Raw genomic sequence first — 16829 nt, forward strand, 5'->3', positions numbered from 1 at the left:
TGAATGTAATTAGTTTTAGAGAACTATAGTTATTCGATTTAGTATGGACACGTTTTTCGATATAATAGAATTTGATTGTTAAAATGTTTTTATGGATTTTCAATGATATGAAAATGAAAATAAAGATAAAATAAAAGTTTCTAATGAGCACTAAAAGACTACAACATTTCATCTCAAGATTTCAAGTTAAAATGATGAAAATCACTAAACCTGCGCACTTGCACGAGAAAAATCATAACTAAATCATACTAACTCGAAAAAGGGTGATTCTGGTGTCCAGACGTCCGTAACTCAAAAATCTACAACTTTCGTGAAGACACCATACGCGTATCACATACCTATCTACGAGAAACGTGTAATGTTTTTCGACATAAAAAGTTTGTCGACATAAAAAGTGATGGCTGGGTTAGGTGGACAACATATGTCTTTAAATATTGAATTCAGGATCGATGTACATCATATTTCACTCATCTCTCTATCTATTACTTGTATGTAATTATTATTTATATTATTTATATTATTATTATTATTATTATTATTATTATTAAGATTAATATTATTATTATTAATCTTATTATTATTATTAGTATTATTATACATAAAATATTACGACAAGGTTCTGCTCGTGTGTTTTTCAAAACGGGTTTTATGAGTGGGTCAAAGCTAAGGAAATTATGGGTTATAGCTATGGAGGTTATGGGTATAGTTCGGAGGTTATGGGTATGGTTCGGGGATTTTGCTCATGAATCAAACCTAGTGTTTATCATCTCCGTTACGTCTACATACTTTCCTACAATATTGAATCTCAATATTGATATGTTGAGATCTACGATTATTTGATAATCCGAGTTTCGGCCACATTACGATGAACAACTTTATTTGCTGCTAAGGTGAGTTTCATATGATCCCTTTTTACTCTCTACATTTTTGGGCTGAGAATACATGCAAATGCTTTATTAACTGATTTACAATATTTATATGCGTGAGTTTCATTTGCTCCCTTTTTAATTGCTTTTGCAATCTATATTTTTGGGCAGAGAATACATGCACTTTATTTTAAACGCAATGGATACAAGTACATACTAAATTCTACACCGAGTTTGAACCGAAAATCCCTTAGCTTTGGTAACTAGTAACTGCCGGTTATAAGAACTGGTGGGCGCGAGTAGTAGTATATGGATCCATAGGGCTTGATATCCCCGTTCGAGCTAGAGCACTAGCCTTTTAACGGACGTATGCTATTTGAGAAACGTACACGTTGGTTTGCGTGTATTATTAAGATGATTATACAAAGGGTACAAATTATACATACATTAAGTTTAGTTACCAGGGTGCTCAATCTTGTAGAATATTTTGATAAACGTTTCTGGATGAAACAACTGAAATCTTGTGATCCACCTTTATATACAGATTATACGAAACATTAAAACTATGAACTCACCAACCTTTGTGTTGGCACTTGTTAGCATGTTTATTCTCAGGTTTCCTAGAAGTCTTCCGCTGTTTGCTTAGATGTTAGACAAGCTATGTGCATGGAGTCTTACATGACATATTTTTCAAGGAAACGTTGCATTCACCAAATCATCACCATGTATCTTATTTTGACTGCATTGTCAACGAAATTACTGTTGTAAACTATTATTTATAGTGATTGTCTATATGTAGAAATCATCAGATGTCGAAAACTTTTGATTTAAATATTCATTTATGGTGTGCCTTTTCAAAAGAATGCAATGTTTACAAAACGTATCATATAGAGGTCAAATACCTCGCAATGAAATTGATGAATGACGTGTTCGTCCATATGTATTTGGAGCGATCGTCACAGTTGGTATCAGAGCGTTGGTCCTAGCGAACCAGGTCTTGCATGAATGTGTCTAACTGATAGTTGTTAAGATGCATTAGTAAGTCTGGACTTCGATCGTGTCTGCATGTTAAAAGTTTTGCTTATCATTTCTTGTCGGAAATTACATGCTTATCATTCTTAAGTCTAGACACGTTTTACTGCATTTATTGCATGAATAGTGTATAGACATAATTCATATCTTAGCGTATCTGTTACTGTAAACTGTTCCTGACATCTTCCAAAAATTTCTCCGTGATTTGTGGAATTTGGTATTATATATACATATGTAAATTATGTATTGAAGAATACCAAATTAAATTCTATAATCTAATTCATATCAAAAATAATCTCCCTAATTATACACGATGGATCCCGTATCTAGTTCAAATTCCTTAAACTCTGACAGCTATTCCGATATGGATATTCACCTGAATTCCGAAGACAGTATAACTGGAATGGATCAACCAATTAGCCATCATCTATTCTGGATGAATTGGGGATGGTTTCGTAGCCTACTTAATTATTGGAGACAAGAAGAAGGTGATCCCTTCCATCCACCACATTGCCCTCTTGGCGAAGAATCTGAAGCACTTACCGGCGAACCTGTTCGAGACACCATTTTCTCTCTCATTTCTAGAGTATCTCGTCACGATAATATACTATCTCAAATTCTGGATCTTATTCATCCGCTCGTACGAACCACCAATCATCCCGGTGTAGTAGAAGAAGTCAACAAGCTTCGTGCTCAGGTAGTGGCTTTGGAGAATATGGTGCAAAGGTTACAAGCACCAGCAGCATCGCCGGCATCAACAGTACCACCAACAACAACACCAACAGTACCATTACCACCACCAACAACATCCGCATCGCAAACCTCAACTTCACAATCTGTCCCACGAGCATCAACGTCATACGCACCGTAGTTACCAAGAAATACCAGCAACAATAAATGATGAAGTATTAACTCATTTCCCCTGAAGAAATTTTATGTATATTTAATATATATGAATTTTGAAATAAAAATAAATCTTTTCGTACTAAGCTATTACGTGTGAATCTTAACTGATATGTACTACTCGGTTAGTTCATATTACTAATATGCAATGATGTACATCCTTTCTTAACAACTTAACCATTGTTAACTACAATCTCTGTTTCAACCCAATGAATTCCATTTCATAATAAACCAAGTGTATTAATCAATTACATAATTGATTTTACATTTTCATTTTCGATGTACTCAAAACTTTCCAGAAAACATCATCTGTGTCTTGTAAGGTTCACAAAAATTCCACGAGCATCAACATCCTTCACCGAGGAATAAGAATAAATAATGAAGTATCGATTACATTAGCGAAGTACTCCGCAAAGATTATGTAATCTTTAATGTTTTAGAGATTAATCATTTCCAAATTAAGCCGAAAATTAAATGAGCTTAATATGATATTAACTCATTAAATCTGTGTTACATCTGAAGAAAATATACATACATATATTTTCAGAAAGACGGTAATAAAAATTCTTTTGTACAAAGTATTAATTGTGAAATCTTTAACGGGTAGGTAATACCCGGGAAATATATAAGTTCGCAATTAATATGTTACACTGTACATTCTTCAACTTTGATTCAAAAATTATTAACAATGCTCACAACGATATACAATCATTTTCATACAAATTCAATTACATATTCTGATATTGACGGATCAGAATCCAAGTCAAAACTCTGAACCGGTGACATCATTCTTAGATCTCTACATCTTTCAAAGCTATACTTTGACTTTGAATCTGTGCAAGATCCATTAGCATTGTTTTTACCGAAAATAACCTTGCAATTCCTTTTCAAAGTATCCAGTATTATCAACCATTTAACCAGTCAACGACGACCTTTTAGACTTGTAACTTTGGCATATACGTTTTTGTTACTGAGGAACCTTTCATGTTCCACCACATTAGCTGTAAATTTACCAACAACTTCATTGATCTTTGACCTTCCGAAAAATCCTTATACTCATTGAAACCGTATCATGTACTCATCCACATCTTGTAACGGCAATTGCCATACCAACTATAGGAAATTAGCAATCAGTATTTTGAAATCTTGCAGCACGTCTACGCCAACAGTTATATGTGTACATATAACGTCTACCTCCTGGACTTACATACTTCGAATGTGAAGTTTCCGAAAAACACCCCAAACTACGAAACTAGTTCTCTGAATTTTGGAAAAATATTGATGAAGCAGCAAAAACTGTAAACGACCTTAACAGTCAAAAGTTTGATGATAAAGAATAGTATGGTGGTAAAGCTGAGAAAAATAGAAGGTTTGGAACTGGAAAACGGATTGAGCAAAGTATGAAGGAGGCTGTGGATAAATTACAAAGACTGAACCTACCTTCAAAGAATTCAAATGATTCAGTGTCTGCTGAAATCCTTAGCAAATACCTTTCTCCTTACTCTAAAAACCTTTGCGGACAATATTCTTCATCATCATCTTATCTTGAATATTTTAAGATATCATCGTATCTTTCATTATAAATATCCTCCATATTTCTGAAGATATTTCCATAATTATTCTTATCTGAAATAATTTATCTCTTTACACCATCTGTATTATATCATAAAAGAAACTATTTTAGTTTTTAAATTATGAAACCTTCAAGTTTAAAATATGAATGTTTTTGAAGTAGTGTTGGGAATTGAAGCATGAGTTAGTATAATATAATGACACTTGATCAACGTGATTATATTACAGTAAGTCATGCTGATTTTCTAATGGAACGTGATAAAGGTTCACAGATCCCACCCTCATCATGAACCATGTTACATAAGTCTTTCATTCCATATAATCCCTAAATATATCAAGAAAATATATTTCTTGATGATTCGGTCTTTTCCGGATATTCTGGTAATTTGACAAATCAAGATCGTGTCATTACAATTTCTTTCTTAGAACATTAACTATGTTCATCCAAAACTCCATACCTACGAATTCTGGACCATTATCCGCTTGACTTAAGGTCGGGAAGAGAAAACGAAAGCATGAAGCTCTGAAATATAATGGAGAATATAAAGCCCGATAACAACCCCGAAATTACAAACCGTGTATATCAATGCGTATAGCAATATAAAGACACGGGAGAATGAAAAACACCATAACCCCAAGGTAATAGTAGAAGAAAATAACTTCCTCTGGTGGCAGATGAAAAAGAAGAATAAAGGATACGATAGCCAGGAAAATATCAAGAATCAGAACTGGATTAAGCATTTTCACAATCTATTGGGATGTATGAAATAAGAAAGAAGATTATAGGAGTGGTGAAAATAAATGAAACGGAAGAGGTTAATTTATAGCGAAATATCACACATAGCAATCGAGGCAGATTACGCATTTAATCAAAGAAAATCCTAATTTCCACAAATTTCGAAGAATCAAATCTTATATAGATTATGAAGATTTTCTATTCCTTAAATTCCGGAAATCAATCGTTACTACGTCAAGAGTTAAAAACGAATCTCTATTTCCACATTTCACTCTTTTACGATAACTTCTCTCTTACGCTTCGAGTAATTGGATTGTTTTATCCATATTATTCAACGGTGATAAAACTATATTTATCGACTCATATTCATCATAAAAACATTTTTATTGTTAGCCATGACGACCTCACTCAAATATCGGGACGAAATTTCTTTAACGGGTAGGTACTGTGATGACCCGGGAATTTTGGAACAAATTTAAACTTTAAACTTTATATTATTTCGACACGATAAGCAAAGTTTGTTAAGTTGAATCTCAAGAATTTTAAACTATGTTCATACATTCATTTAACCTCGACCAAATTCCAATGATTCAAGAACCATTATATGAACAGACATGATTATATATGTATATGTGTATATATTATAACTTGAAAACGTTAACAAAGTATTAGACGTATAATACTTTACACGAATGTATTTGTTTCGATATAGGTTTAATATAATTATCAACGAAATTAAAAGATAATATCAAATGATTGATTTATCAGATACATTGTATGATCGTGAGTCTCTATTGAGAGGTCCACTTTGATTTAGGAAACCTTTCCTTTTTATCGATATTCAGAATAAATGGTAAAGTGACCTACAAGTAAGAACAAATATGTCAATTAACGATTACTGGACAAAGGTTAGTAGAGATTAACTTTCAACACAATGATTGTCTCGTGTCTCTTGATAAAGTTAATTATTTAGTTTTCTTAATATTGAAAACGTTTTACGACATAGATGAAACCTTTTAAAGAATGATTTTCAATATAACTATTTCTGGAAAACTAAATTATATTTTTTTCAATTTAGTTCAAATATATGAAAGCGGTCTTCGAAATAATAGATTTTTAGTTATTATAACATTTCGATAAAAAGATGTGAATGTAATTAGTTTTAGAGAACTATAGTTATTCGATTTAGTATGGACACGTTTTTCGATATAATAGAATTTGATTGTTAAAATGTTTTTATGGATTTTCAATGATATGAAAATGAAAATAAAGATAAAATAAAAGTTTCTAATGAGCACTAAAAGACTACAACATTTCATCTCAAGATTTCAAGTTAAAATGATGAAAATCACTAAACCTGCGCACTTGCACGAGAAAAATCATAACTAAATCATACTAACTCGAAAAAGGGTGATTCCCGTGTCCAGATGTCCGTAACTTAAAAATCTACAACTTTCGTGAAGACACCATACGCGTACCGTGTACCTACATAAAAAGTGATGGCTGGGTTAGGTGGGCAACATATGTCTTTAAATATTGAATTCAGGATCGATGTACATCATATTTCACTCATCTCTCTATCTATTACTTGTATGTAATTATTATTTATATTATTTATATTATTATTATTATTATTAAGATTAATATTATTATTATTAATCTTATTATTATTATTAGTATTATTATACATAAAATATTACGACAAGGTTCTGCTCGCGTGTTTTTCAAAACGGGTTTTATGAGTGGGTCAAAGCAAAGGAAATTATGGGTTATAGCTATGGAGGTTATGGGTATGGTTCGGGGATTTTGCTCATGAATCAAACCTAGTGTTTATCATCTCCGTTACGTCTACGTACTTTCCTACAATATTGAATCTCAATATTGATATGTTGAGATCTACGATTATTTGATAATCCGAGTTTCGGTCACATTACGATGAACAACTTTATTTGCTGCTAAGGTGAGTTTCATATGATCCCTTTTTACTCTCTACATTTTTGGGCTGAGAATACATGCAAATGCTTTATTAACTGATTTACAATATTTATATGCGTGATTTTCATTTGCTCCCTTTTTAATTGCTTTTGCAATCTATATTTTTGGGCAGAGAATACATGCACTTTATTTTAAACGCAATGGATACAAGTACATACTAAATTCTACACCGAGTTTGAACCGAAAATCCCTTAGCTTTGGTAACTAGTAACTGCCGGTTATAAGAACTGGTGGGCGCGAGTAGTAGTATATGGATCCATAGGGCTTGATATCCCCGTCCGAGCTAGAGCACTAGCCTTTTAACGGACGTATGCTATTTGAGAAACGTACACGTTGGTTTGCGTGTATTATTAAGATGATTATACAAAGGGTACAAATTATATATACGTTAAGTTTAGTTACCAAGGTGCTCAATCTTGTAGAATATTTTGATAAACGTTTCTGGATGAAACAACTGAAATCTTATGATCCACCTTTATATACAGATTATACGAAACATTAAAACTATGAACTCACCAACCTTTGTGTTGACACTTGTTAGCATGTTTATTCTCAGGTTTCCTAGAAGTCTTCCGCTGTTTGCTTAGATGTTAGACAAGCTATGTGCATGGAGTCTTACATGACATATTTTTCAAGGAAACGTTGCATTCACCAAATCATCACCATGTATCTTATTTTGACTGCATTGTCAACGAAATTACTGTTGTAAACTATTATTTATGATGATTGTCTATATGTAGAAATCATCAGATGTCGAAAACTTTTGATTTAAATATTCATTTATGGTGTGCCTTTTCAAAAGAATGTAATGTTTACAAAACGTATCATATAGAGGTCAAATACCTCGCAATGAAATTGATGAATGACGTGTTCGTCCATATGTATTTGGAGCGATCGTCACATAAATCAAGATTACATGTCTTCAAAGCCCAAAATGCTTTGTGTTCAATTTCTACTGGAAGGTGACATGCTTTTCCATAAACGAGTTTAAAAGGTGTGGTTACAATTGGAGTTTTGTAGGCTGTTCTAAAAGCCCAGAGTGCATCCTCCAATTTTATGGACCATTCCTTCGGATTTGATCCTACGATTTTCTCTAGAATACGTTTTAATGCTCGGTTGGTATTTTCAACTTGTCCACTTGTTTGTGGATGATAAGCGGTTGAAATTTTATGAGTTACTCCATATCTTTTGATAACTTTCTCAAGTTTATTATTACAAAAATGAGTTCCCCGATCACTTATTAAAGCTTTCGGTGTTTCAAACCTAGCAAAAAGACGTTTTAAGAAGTTGACTACAACTCGTGCATCATTAGTTAGGAGAGCTTGTGCTTCCGCCCATTTAGATACATAATCAATGGCAACGAGAATGTAGAGATTATTATGAGATTTTGGAAATAGACCCATAAAGTCAATACCCCAAACGTCAAATACATCACATACTTGAATGACATTTTGTGGCATTTCATCACGTTGACTTATTTTTTCGGCCCTTTGACAAGCATCACAGGATTTACAAAGAAGATGTGCGTCTTTAAAAATTGTAGGCCACTAGAATCCAGCGTCGTAGACTTTTCTTGCTGTGAGCTGAGGCCCATAATGCCCTCCTGTTGGTCCTGTGTGATAATGGTTTAAGATTTGACTAGCTTCATCTCCGAATACACATCAGCGTATTATTCCATCGGGACAACTTTTAAACAAATGTGGATCTTCCCAGAAATAGTGTTTTATATCACTAAAGAATTTCTTTCGTTTTTAGTATGACAACCCTTTTTCAAGGAATCAACATACTAAGTAGTTTGCATAGTCTGCAAACCATGGAATTTTATTATAATCTATCTTCAATAGATATTCATCAGGAAAGTTATCTTGTATGGCCGATTCATTTAGAACTTCTAATTCAGGATTTTCAAGACGAGAAAGATGATCAGCGGCGATATTTTCTGCTCCCTTTTTGTCTCGGATCTCAATATCGAACTCTTGTAAGAGTAAGATCTAACGGATTAATCGTGGTTTGGCATCTTGTTTCAAAAATAGGTATCTAAGAGCAGAATGGTCGGTATAGACCACCGTTTTTGCTAGAACGAGATATGAAAGAAATTTGTCAAAAGCAAAGACAATAGCAAGGAGTTCTTTTTCAGTAGTTGTGTAATTCGTTTATGCTCCTTGTAACCTCTTACTAGCGTAATAAATAGGTTGAAATCGTTTTTCAATCCTTTGTCCTAAAACGGCTCCCATTGCAAAATCACTTGCATCGCACATGAGTTCAAATGGTAGAATCCAATTTGGAGTTATCATGATCGGTGCATTAGTGAGTTTTTCTTTAAGAATATTAAAAGATTTGATGCATTCATCTGAAAAGATGAATGGAGCATCCTTTTCTAGGTGTTTATTTATAGGATTGGCAATTTTAGAAAAATCTTTTATGAAACGTCGGTAAAAACCGGCATGCCCTAGAAAACTCCTAACGCCTCCAACATTGGTGGGATGTGGAAGTTTAGTAATTACATCTACTTTAGCTCTATCCACTTCAATTCCTTCCTTTGAAATTTTATGACCAAGAATGATGCCTTCTTTAACCATGAAATGACATTTCTCTCAATTAAGAACTAGATTTGATTGTTCGCATCTAATAAGCATTTGTTCAAGATTAACTAGACATGTTTCAAAAGTATCACCGAAGACTGAAAAGTCATCCATGAAAACTTCCATGCATTCTTCTATCATGTCGTGAAAAATTGCCATCAGGCACCTTTGAAAGGTTGTAGGGGCGTTGCAAAGTCCAAATGGCATGAGTTTGTAAGCAAAAGTACCATAAGAGCACGTGAAAGTGGTTTTCTCTTGGTCCTCGGGTGCTATTGGAATTTGAAAATATCCGAAAAAATCGTCAAGAAAACAATAGTAACTATTTTCGGCTAATCTTTCCAACATTTGATCAATGAAAGGTAAGGGAAAGTGATCTTTTCTGGTGGCATCATTTAATTTTCTATAATCAATACAAACACGCCATCCTGTTACAGTCCTAGTAGGAATAAGCTCATTTTTTTCATTTGTGATGACAGTCATGCCACCCTTCTTAGGTACGCATTGAACTGGGCTTACCCATGGACTAACAGAGATTGGATAAATTAAACCTGTATCTAGCAGTTTAATAATTTATTTCTTAACAACATCTTGCATATTAGGATTTAGTCTTCGTTGGCATTGCACATACGTTTTATGACCTTCTTCTATAAGGATTTTATGTGTGCAATACGAAGGACTTATACGTTTAATGTCATGAATTTTCCATGCAATAGCTGGTTTATGAGCATTTAGCACAGAAATGAGATGAGATTTTTCATTTTCAGTAAGAGAAGACGATATTATTACAGGTAATTCTGATTCACCATGTAAATAAGCATATTCCAAATGGTTTGGAAGTGGCTTTAACTCTAATGTCGGTGGTTCTTCTATCGATGATTTGTATCGATATCTGTCTTCCTCTTTTAGCATTTGAAGTTATTCTGTTGTTGGTTCATATTCATTAGCCATGAGTGTGGCTAACATTTCAGCTTCATCAATTGGTTCAGTTCCTTCTCCTAAAGAACATTCTCATGTTCCTTGTAATTCTGGAAATTCTTCTAACAATTCTGCATGTGAATCTATAGTTTGAATATAATAACATGTATCATCTGCAGATTGCGGTTGTTGTATAGCTCTATCAACAGAAAAGGTAACACTCTCGTCCTCTATACTTAGGGTCAGTTTCTTACCGAACACGTCTATTATTGCTTTAGCCGTGTTTAAGAATGGTCTTCCTAATATGAGAGGAACTCGAGAATCTTCTTCCATGTCCAGAATAACAAAATCTACTAGAAATACTAAAGTACCAACTTTAACTAGCATGTTCTCCATTATCCCTCTAGGATATTTTACTGATCGATCGGCTAGTAGTATGCTTATTCGTATTGGTTTCAATTCTCTAAGGTCTAGTTTAGTGTATAATGAATACGACATTAAATTTATACTAGCACCTAAATCTGCCAATGCTTCTATTGAACTAAGACTCCCCAGAAAACATGGAATTGTGAAACTTCCTGGATCTGATAATTTTTCTGGTATCTTATTCAACAGCACTGCAGAACAATTAGCATTCATTGTAACAGCCGAGTGTTCTTCCATTTTCTTTCTATTTGTGATTAGATCTTTCAAGAATTTGGCATACCTAGGCATACCTGAAATCACATCAATGAAAGGAAGATTGACATTTATTTCTTTAAACATATCCAAGAATTTGGATTGCTCGGCTTCAAGTCTTTCTTTTCTCATTTTACTCGGGTAAGGAAGTGGTGGTTGGTATGGTTTAACATAAGGTTTAGCCTTAACTGTGTTATCTTCATTAACTTTTTCAACTACCGGTTCTTTTTCCTTTTCTTGATCAGATTGTGGTTTTTGTGTAGTAGGAATAGAGTCATTAGAAATTACAGGTATTTCAGGTGGTTTAAGTGTAATACCACTTCTCGTGGTAATGGCTTTAGCTGTTTCATTTCGGGGGTTAGCATTTGTATCGCTGGGTAGACTCCCCGGTTTTCTTTCACCTGTTAACCTTGCTAGGTTGCTTACTTCTTGTTCCAGATTTTGAATAGAAGCTTGTTGATTTCTAAATGCTTGAGCATTTTGTTCATTGGTTTGTTTCTGAGATGTGAAAAACTGCGTTTGAGATTCAACTAGCTTTGACATCATGTCTTCTAAATTTGGCTTTTTATCATCGGTTTGTGGTGGTTAATTTTGAAAAATGGGTCTTTGCTTATTGTAAGTATTGTTAGATACTTGTTGATTGCTAGGACCTTGTTGGTTGTTGTATGGAACATTTCAGTTATAATTCTGGTTTTGATTGTAGTTTGGTCTTGGTGGTTGATAATTATTCTGATAATTATTTCCAGGCCTTTGGTTCATGTATGAAACATTCTCTCTTTGTTCCATTATTTGGTCAATACTGAGACAATCTTTTGTCAAATCTCCACACTGCTCACAACTAATTCGTATTGAGTGAATATCTTTAGTCATCTTTTCCATTCGTCACTCGACAGCATCTATCTTTGCAGAAATGGAATCAAAGTCATGGCTAGAATCGGCTCTAGCCGATTTAGATGATCTAACGATGTCTTTTTCTTGGTGTCACTCATGTGAGTGGGAAGCAGTGTTATCAATAATTTTGTAAGCTTCAGTTGCGGTTTTCTTCATAATGGAACCACCAGCTGCTATGTCGATGTCTTTTCTTGTAGTGATGTCGCATCCTTGGTAGAATATTTGTACTATTTGATAAGTGTCTAAACCATGTTGAGGACATCCTCTCAACAACTTTCCAAATCTTGTCCATGCCTCATATAGAGTTTCATTTGGCTTTTGTGTGAACGTAACAATTTCTCCTTGAAGTCTCACGGCTTTAGATGCCGGAAAGAATTGTTTAAGAACATTTTCAACTAAAACATCCTATGTATCAATCGCCCCTTCAGGTAACGATTCTAACCAATCTTTGGCTTCTCCCTTTAAAGTCCAGGGAAATAACATGAGATAGATCTGTTCATCCTCAACTTCTCTGATTTTGAATGGAGTACAGATCCTATTAAAGGTTCGAAGATGTTCGTTTGGATCTTCTTTCGGTGCACCACTAAATTGGCATTGATTAGTTACCATGTGTAGGATTTGTCATTTGATCTCATAATCTGGTGCATTAATGTCTGGTTGAGTAATTGCGTGACCTTGGCCAGTGCGTTTAGCTCTCATTCGGTCTTCCATACTTAGAGGTTCCAGATTTTCTATGATTGAGTTTATTGAATCTGAATCGCTAGAGGATTCTGATTTAATGGTTTCTTCCTCAACAATCTCTGGATGAGTGATTTGTGGTTCAGGAGGAATGATTAGTGGTTCAGGATCTCTGAATTGTCCTTGAATATCCTCCGGATTCTCAATTGTGAGGTCGGATTCAAAAAATGGATTATCGGAAATTTGAATTGGAGTACTTGGTCGACTAGATGACGATTCTAAAGAAAAATCAACGGCGACAATGTTGGCTAGATGTCTTGATCTGGTTACAGGTGGTGAACGTATGAAAGGTGGTGAACGTTTTGCTCGGTGCATTCACTGAATATCCTATTAGTTATAAAAGATAAAAATTATATAAGTTATCAAATTAATAGACTTTTCTGATTTTGCTCACGTTTCGAATAGCCAATAGATGCAGCAGGAAGCCAGGACCCTTTAAATCAGAAGCCCACAACTCGCCACTAACAAATCCAACTATTACTACGAACCAGAAAATTTTGGATGTCTATCAATTTAACCGCTTAAAATAATTTTTTGTTTTGAAATTTTAGAGAAGAAATAGATAATTATATGTCCTAAAAACTAGAGCGTCGAGAAATAAGAAAGAAAAAGAGCGCGTCGAAAAACGTCGAAAAATAAAAGGTCGAAAAACAAACAGTCGAAAAATAATAAAATGCAGCGTCGAAACTTAAAAGTCTAAAAACTAAAAATTAAAACTTACGTCTAAAGATATTAACGCTTAAAAGGAATTCTATATCCAAAACGGCAATAACTTAAAAAGTACAAAAATCTTAAAACGGCGTCGCAAAATTCTAAAGCATTTAAGTCTTAATCTAAAGAAAAAGCACTTAAAGGATTTTACGGCAAAGCATAAAAATCTAGAAATAAAAGTAAACTACGGCAAAAACTATATCTTAAAACTAATTACGAACGATAAATTACAAATTACGTACTAAATAATAAAAAGATACAAAAATGATAAAATTACTAATTTTTATAAAAATATTATTTTTATATTATTTATTTTATAAAAGTATTAATTTTATAAATAATAAAACTAATTAAAACTTAATATTACAAATTAAATAATAAAACTAATACTAATATTAAAAACTAATTAATTAATTAAAACCTAATTAGGGTTTAATAATAATAATAATTAATAATACTTAACCCTAATTCGATCTGACTAAGGTACCAGGTCAGTCAAATCAGCTCATGCGATCGCATGAGCTGAGCGTTGAAAATCCATGCGGTCGCATGGTCCTCGGATCCAGTTCAGATATTGGGCTGCTACAGTGTAGTGGCCCGATTATTATTATTATTATTATTATTATTATTATTATTATTATTATTATTATTATTATTATTATTATTATTATTATTATTATTATTATTATTATTATTTTCTGTTTTTAATTTAAATAAAATATTTATATAAAACTTATATTTAAAAACTAAAATAAAAATAAAAAATACTTTATAATTTTATATATTTTAAACAAACTCTTAAAAATATATATATTTTGTTTTTCTTTTTATATTTTTGAATTTTTAATATTTAAAACGTATTTTTACAAAAAATTAAAAATTAATAAAAATCTTTTTTTAATAGCGTTTCGCTTTCGGCGTTGTTAAAGCTCCCCGGCAGCGGTGCCAAAAATTACTTCATGTTAAAGCAAAGGGGTACGAAATAGTAATATTTTTATTACGAAATACTATTTAATACGATACAATTTTACACAAGTTATTTATTTATTTATAGAGTGGATATACCTAAACCTTGCTACAACACTTATAGGCAGTGTACCTAATTGTACAGTAGTGTAGTTTTTAGTAAGTCCGGTTCGTCCACAGGGAACTAGCCAAGTTTAACGCTATATTTTTAAAAATATATTTGTATATATATATATATATATATATATATATATATATATATATATATATATATATATATATATATATATATATATTATAAAAGGGGGTTTTTCCGTTAAATGACCGGTTTGTCAATTTTATGTCTTAAGTCGCAATTAAAACCTAATGTAAAATATTAAATATAAATATAACTTAATTTAAAGCGTAAAGTAAATTACAATAATAAAATTGCGATAATTAAAAGTGCGATAATTAAAAGTGCAATAAAGAAAATGACAGTAAATAAAATTGCGATAATTAAAAAGTACGATAATTAAAAGTGCGATAAGATATAAAATAAAGGAATTATGCTTATTTAAACTTCCATAATCATGATGTTTGATGTGTTGATTTTAATTTATTACCATGGGTTAATTATCCAATGTCCTGGATTATTCGATACATCCATCTGGTTTTTGTCCATAACAGTCCATCAGTCATAAATATAAAGTGCGACTGTCCTCGTCAAATTATCCTTATATCCGAAGTCAAATATTCCAACTAATTGGGGACTTAAACTGTAATAAGGTTTAATACATTATTAATGATTACACAAGGTTATCGACTGTGTGCAATCCAAGGTTTTAATACTTTATTATCAATTACACCAAGTGTCCTTGTATGTAATCCACCCCTGTTTTAATGAGTCCATTAACTATTAATCTATTCCCGTATCTGGTTAAATAAACGATTATTAGTACTTATAAATATCCCGCCCATTGTGTCCGATCGAGTGTATATGGTTATTTATAGGTACGTCCAATTGTAAATCTTTATATTAAATTAACGAACTATCATTCAATTAAACAAATATAAAGCTCATTAATAGCCCATAGTCCAATTTTCACAAGTGTCGGTCTTTTTTCCAAACCCCAATTATGGTACAAAGCCCAATAACCTCGGTTTTAATATTTAGTCTAACATCACGATTACTTCGATTTAAATAAGCATAATGATAACTTAGCTACGAGACATTAATTTAAAAAGGTTGAACATAACTTACAATGAGTATTAATAGCGTAGCGTTACACGGACAGAATTTCGACTTACACACTTACAACATTCGCTAACATAACCTTATTATTATTAATCTTAAATTAAAATTAAAATTATAATATATATATATATATATATATATCGTAGGAGAGATTAGAAAAAGATGTGTTTTTGCTCGATCAGAACCCGACTTTTTATAGGCCAAATTCGAATTACTGTTCACCATTCGATTGCATGGGGATATAGCACAGAAGCCATGCGATCGCATGTCCCCTCTGTCCAGCTCACAATCCTTTGTTTTTTAGTTTACCGACGGTATTAATATATAATATAATATATATATAATTTTAAGAATTAATTATATATTATATTATATTCATGTGCATAGTTGACTTGTAATTTTTAGTCCGTTGCGTCGCATGTTGAGAGTTGACTCTGGTCCCGGTTTCGGATTTTCGAACGTCCTTTTGTACTATTTAATATCTTGTACTTTGCATTTTGCGGCTCTTACTCTTGTAATTTTTAGACGTTTCTCATCAATAATTTGAACCACTTTGATCGTACTTTGTACTTTTTAGCTTTTTGGTCATTTGCGTCTTCAAATCGTCGAATCTGTCTTTTGTCTTCACCTTTTATTATTTAAACGAATATCACTTGTAAATAGAACAATTGCAACCAAAAGCTTGTCTTTCTTGAAGGATAATGATATGAAATATATGTTCGTTTTTAGCATTATCAAATATTCCCACACTTGAGCATTGCTTGTACTCAAGCAATATAGAACTTGAATATAAACATACTTGAATCACTTCTTTATTCTTTACACTTTGTACATCAGTGATTTCTATACGGCGGTATGAACAATGATAGTAACGATGTGGTTTACAGTCCCACATGACTATAAAAATTTAGATCCTTTATCGAAATTGGATCTTTATGAAAACATTTGATCTTTTGAAAATTCAATCTAGCTTTTACCCTAGATAAGTTTTTCGGAATAACCCTTCA

General features: G+C 32.6%; 1 non-coding gene across 1 annotated transcript; it reads left to right on the forward strand.

The window, feature by feature from the left end:
• Positions 1 to 12414: 12414 nt before the first annotated feature.
• LOC139860636 (small nucleolar RNA R71) lies at positions 12415 to 12521 on the forward strand. Its single transcript, XR_011763264.1, has one exon. It is a non-coding gene; the product is annotated as a small nucleolar RNA R71 (small nucleolar RNA).
• Positions 12522 to 16829: the final 4308 nt, after the last annotated feature.

Source organism: Rutidosis leptorrhynchoides, chromosome 7 (assembly GCF_046630445.1).
Source record: "Rutidosis leptorrhynchoides isolate AG116_Rl617_1_P2 chromosome 7, CSIRO_AGI_Rlap_v1, whole genome shotgun sequence".
NCBI lineage: Eukaryota > Viridiplantae > Streptophyta > Magnoliopsida > Asterales > Asteraceae > Rutidosis > Rutidosis leptorrhynchoides.